At 39.7% G+C, this 5,942-nt stretch overlaps 1 long non-coding RNA gene across 1 annotated transcript; it reads right to left on the bottom strand.

Annotated features, from left to right (window-relative positions):
- Positions 1 to 1,388: 1,388 nt before the first annotated feature.
- LOC119792736 lies at positions 1,389 to 4,763 on the bottom strand. The gene is made up of 4 exons (XR_005282025.1): positions 3,934 to 4,763; positions 3,466 to 3,582; positions 3,008 to 3,163; positions 1,389 to 2,033 (listed from the first exon to the last, which is right to left on the bottom strand). It is a non-coding gene; the product is annotated as an uncharacterized LOC119792736 (long non-coding RNA).
- Between the last annotated feature and the right edge of the window lie 1,179 nt (positions 4,764 to 5,942).

Raw genomic sequence — 5,942 nt, 5'->3', positions numbered from 1 at the left:
TATCTTCAAGTGAAATTAAACCAATTTACAATCTAATCCAAAACTAGGTCACTTCTGAAAGCATTGGAATTTATTTATTGGCGTCAGAATAATGCCTGACTAATCTTTCTTGCTGGTTTATAGTTATGCACCAATTTGAGTTGCTCCGTTACATTAAATCCCAATAAAATATGTGGTTTTAATGCAAATAAGTTTAGGGGGTTGATACTTTTCTAAATAATAACATAGAGCATATATCAGAGATCTAAGAATCATTCTTGGTCCAAGTGTTAACCCTGGGTTGCAGTACATGTTTAAGATACAAGGGGGTATTTAGCAATTACTAATAGTATAACAGCAACATGCCTGCTAAATATTTCCGAGTTTGATTCAACCTAGCACCATTCTGAAAAGCTCTGCATAGAGATCTTAGTGGTCATCATTCAGAAAATCAATTCAGAAGACGGATTAAAATGGTTCTGCAACATAAAAACACAAATAATCAAATGAGTGTTTTTCGGCCACAGCTCTGTTTTTCCGTCAGATATAGTTTGGCTTTGCATAAAAAGACAAAGCAGACAAAAGGCTGTAAGCCCCACTCTGTTGACAATAAAATGAAGTAAAATGATTATGATGAAAGCTGCTGGTGGTACAGAGAGGGGTCAGGTTAGATGTTCAAGAACAAGATCATAAACAGCCAGAATCACTGACTGAAGCACAAAAGCACCTTTAATATTTTATATGTGGAATGAACAGGGTACGACAGTAAGATTTAGAGCTGCTGTTAGAAAATACTGGACAGTCTGCCAGACAGTAGCCCAGCTTTTTAGGTTGTTTTTTTTTTAAAGCTAAACTACAATCCTAGGAGAAAAAAATGCTTCATTATTTTCAGTGCATTAAATGAATCCTTTAATTCAGAGCTTACAGACCGTTATTTTGCTGACAATCAATTTTTGCATCATTGTGGAGGAAATTTAGTCTGAAGGTTGTTTTTATTTATAGGCCATAGGCTGAAGCTCAAAATGAGGCTAGAAATAAGATTTCACTCCACTAACCTGGGGACTACTTTTCGATAGCAGTTTTCCAATCTTAAATATGTACTCGAGCTGGGAAAAAAAGTTCTCCATGGGATACCTGCCAGTATTTGAGAAAATGGGTGCCAAAGGTGGCAGTTTACCCAAAAAAGTGACAAATTTGGGTCTTCTACCATTTTCAAACCCTTGTAACTTTTTTATTATTAAGGCTATCAGACTCAGAATTTAGATTCCCACAGAGATTCATACTTACTCAGAGCTTATATAGCGGCAATGTCCTGCGTGCTTTAAGTAAGGAGTTATTCTAAATGAAAAAATAAACTTTTTAACAATTTCACAATCTCCGAAAATATATCTTTATTGCACATGAAAACTGCAATTCTTTGAATTTTCAATTGAAAAACTCTAATAGCAAGATATCCTTTTGTGTCTGGTTAACTAATTATTATGAAAAGTGGTGTGAATTTTATCACCTAGCAGACCAGTTACAATATTGGACGCAAAATTTTAGGAAATCACTGAAACACAGCTAAAATTTGAACAATGAAAACTAGGCACAAAGACATTTCTGTTTTTAAACAATGACTTTTATTAAAATTAACATTAACCTTGTTAGATAATGTCAACTCATCACTTACACCTATGCACCAAGCAAGTGAATTATACAGTTCAATTGGCACAATCTTTCTAGCTGAGGAAATATTTAGATCCTCAGATGTAGGAGGCCAATTGGCACTGATGTTAGGGGCACTCTTAACTGCTTGTTTAAGAGTTATACCTGCACTATAAATGGTTCTGGTACAGCCTCATTGTGCTGCATATGTACCACTTTCCTGAACTGTCTCTCCACCACTCGACAAAGTCTCTTGCGATCCTGATGACTCAGTTTCAGTTGATGAACCCTTGTTGAGAAGTCCTGTAGCTTGTGTAAATACCATTTCACTCAGGTTTTTCCTCGGAGGCTTGTAGAAATTTAGTTGGGAAAAGTCTTGCCTCAGTCTTTTCTTCAGAAGATCTGATCTGTGAAAAAGGAATAATAAATATATGCTGATGTGAATAATCCATCCATCCCACTTTATCCTTCATGGGGTCGCGGGGGTTTCTGGTGCCTATCTCCAGCGTTCACTGGGCGAGAGGCGGGGTACACTAGCCTGACGTAGTCCTACTCAATTCTAGTCAGAATGAGTCTGATGCTGCTCCATAGAGCTGTGATTATGGGGCGTGTTTCGAACGAACCAGGAAAAAAAATGCCTCTGCACTCAATCTGATAGATCTACAACCAATAAGAGCAACGGAGTGCGTGACGTATGTTAAGCGATGCATAGTTGTTGTCCACAAAAATCAAAGCGTGCAGTTTCACTCCTAGAATAAGAAGATGAGCCTTGATCGTGTTTCTCTGTTCCTCTTTTAAAATGAATTTGCTGTCGATATCTTCTAGAACAGACCTAATAGCAGAATCTACTCACCCAAACTCTCCAGCGGCAGCCATTATTGTTGTCACCCAAGCGCGCTTTGGTCACGTGGTTGATAACGTTACTCTTGATCATCTGTCCATCATCGTATAAAGCCCGCCCTGACAATTTGATTGGATCGCCTGACAGTGGGCTTTAATACTCGCGCTACTATGGAGCAGAGCCAGACCGAACTTCCCCGAACTCAAACTTTGTGGGCGGGACTAAGTTCGGAATGGCACCCAGGCTAGGGGTACACCCTGACAGGTCGCCAGTCTGTCGCAGTGCAGCACAGAGGCATACAGGACAAACAACCATTCACACCTAAGGACAATTTAGAGAAGCCAATTAGCCTAACAGTCATGTTTTTGGACTGTGGGAGGAAGCTGGAGTACCCGGAGAGAACCCCCACATGCTCAGGGAGAACATGCAAACTCCATGCAGAAAGACCCAGGGTTGGATTTGAACACAGGACCTTCTTGCTGCACCATTGTGCAGCCCTGATGTGAATAATATCAAAATCTATTAATGAATCATAATTACCTGTCACTTCCTTGACCATGGTGTTCTCGTATCATTTTCTGGAACAGGGAGGAGAGCTTTTTCATCCTGAAGATTTCTTGTTTTTTAATCAACTGTGCCCAAATTCACAAAATTCATTCTGTGTACACAGTGGCATACTCCCAGGCTTCTGGCATCCTGTGTGAAACAATTCAAAATACAGATGAGTTAAAATGCTTACTCAATCTTAAAATTAACAATGATAGAATATCTCATTTCATACAAATTTATGGTTAAAATGTTTTATTTAAAACTGCATCCAAATGTGTATTCTACATTTTTTACTACAATATAATTTCTCTATAAACTGGGCTTCATTTGTAAGAATAATCAACTTTCAAAAATGTTTAACCCCAGAATGTAACCCTACCATCAATATATGGTTCACTCTCAAGTATTTGTATTTCACAAATATTCTACTTGAATTATCTGAAATTTACCTTTCATCACTTGTTGTAGCCCCCAGAAATCTTGTATATTCTTTGCAGCATCTTTTCCACTTACAACCTTGAGGATGGATTCATCCGTTTGCAGTTCAGTTGCTTTAACCAAACTCCCTAGCAAAGAGAGAGTTAAAAAAGTTCAATCATAAACCAGCTGCCAACAAATAATATCAAATACTTTTTCTCTGTTTTACGAGACTGAACTGGTAGTTGGGTGACAAATTTAAAATCTAACCATTATTTGACAAATGAATTAATTGCCTATCATCACTTCACGTTCATAATAATGCCTTTTATTATTTTTGAGGCCCTACACATAGCCTTCATACGCTTACTTCACAATGAAAAGAGCAGGCTTGGGCTGGCACCAATTACACATGCATTTTTTTAAATCAACATATGTATAACTTTTGCTTTTGGTTATAAGCCACAAACAAAGATGCAATCTGCAAATGATCTACTCACCAGCATTTATAGTTTCTGCTTGGACCATTTTATCTTTCTTTGTCTTGTGTCCTTCCTTCACAAAGCGGTCAGCCCTCTTGCAAATTATACAGACAGCAGGTAGTACATTGCCAGACCTCAATGATTTAGTCGTGGATCTCAACCGTTATGCAGAGTATGGCCGGCTTGTCGTGGACGTGGTTGTGGAAGACTCGTGATCAGAATCAGAACCATTGTTGTCACCATCACATGCTCCCCGTTTTTCTGCTAGTTTTTCAGCACTGGCAATTCGTTTCTTATCGATGAAACGCCTATAACAAGTTGGATGAAAACCAAGTTTTTTCCCCCCCAAGAAGCCAGAAAGAGTCTTCTGAACAAGCCAGGGTTGACGTGGAATCGTCATTGTTATTTCTGGCGGACTCATCGTGTACACATACAGCCTCTGCCAACGCGCGGTCGATTCCGTCAATTTCTAGCCACTTACGGGCACATACAACCAGCTTCTTCCAACGAACAACTGTGTCCGTTCTTTGTCCATCGATGATATGTGTGTGATGCATATATAATCCACATTTTTCTTGCGTTTTCTGTCTGATCCAACGGGAACGCTCTGCTCCATGGGGGCCGCCATGTTTGTTGTTGTACTCCTCTTTCCGCTTCTGAAGTGGAAGAGCGTACCTGAAGGACGCGCTCTGATTGGCTAACGGCTAGGCGGATTGATTCGAGCATAGATTAACGGTGTGATCAGGCTACCGATATAGTTACACTTTTAAGTAATTACTGTAAAAATACTGGCGCAAAGCGATTGGAGAACTTTTGGTTATGGGCTCAAAATGCACTTAGGATTTTATTGTAGTTGTCATTTAGTAGTCCCTAAATAGGTGGAGCGAACCTGAACGATACAGGCTTCAGCCTATGGCCTATTAGCAATTCAGCTAATGGAGGTGTGTAGGTTTTCTCATCGGTACCCCTGGATTTATTCTTTCCAACCATTTTGCAGAAACTTCAACTCTCAGGAGGTCTGACATTAGACAGAGACTCTAGACCACTGGTGTCAAACTGGTTCCAGAAAGAGCCGTGTGGCTGCAGGTTTTCTTTCCAACCAAACAATAGCACCAGACTTCATTCATCTAATCAAGTCATCATGTTCAGATTGGACTCCCTTGATGAGATGAATGAAGTCTGGTGTACTATTGCTTGGTTGGAAGGAAAACCTGTAGCCACATGGCCCTTTCTGGAACCAGTTTGACACCCCTGACTCAAAGACTGAAGGTTTCCCCGCTTCTGTGGTTCCAAAAGAAGCCCCAAACATCACCAATTCCTCACTGTGCTTGAGAGTGGTTCTTTTTTTTGGCAGCTTAAAACACAACCATGAAGCTGGGTTAACAGATCCCAGGACAGCTGTACTTTGCTGTCATATGTCCAAAGAACACCAAGTTGTTTAAAACAAGCAGCCCCTCCCTGAGCATCGACGGGCTGTGCATGAATGGACGTTTTTTCTCCAGGTTTTTCAAATCCATTTACTGCTTTAAATGCAAAGAGAGGGTTTTGCAGAGCAACCTCATCATGGTATTTGCTGCATCATTTTGTTTTTAGCAGTATTTCTTTTCAAAGATATTGGCAGTTAGTTTGCTCTTGCTACCGACTTCACTGCCATCTTTGATTTAAACGTCATGATGTCACACTCATCCTATAATGCCATATCTGCTCTTATAGTTTACAGGATTGTCCTGAGGCGGAGCTGACGCATAATCTTAATGGATTGACTTCAAATAAGAGTATTCTTAGGTTATAGAAGTAGAGGGTGATCTGAGAGGGGCTGATATAGTTAATTAAGGTGGAAATTTGTAATCTGTTCCGCCCTTTTAATCCTTTCCAATCTAGCTGTCTTTTTTGCCTGCTATTACCTAGAATTTAAACATATCAAATTCTATGCAATGCCAACAAAGACTGGGACGCTCCTCTTGGTTTCAGCTCTGCACAGTCTGGTTTTAAGGTGAATCTTCGCTCTACACATCTGGATAAATAAT

Source organism: Cyprinodon tularosa, unplaced genomic scaffold (genome assembly GCF_016077235.1).
Source record: "Cyprinodon tularosa strain WSP-4 unplaced genomic scaffold, ASM1607723v1 ctg43, whole genome shotgun sequence".
In the NCBI taxonomy this organism is placed as follows: Eukaryota; Metazoa; Chordata; class Actinopteri; order Cyprinodontiformes; family Cyprinodontidae; genus Cyprinodon; species Cyprinodon tularosa.
The sequence above is the reverse complement of the archived record's forward strand: the minus strand, read 5'-3'. Positions and strand labels throughout refer to the sequence as shown.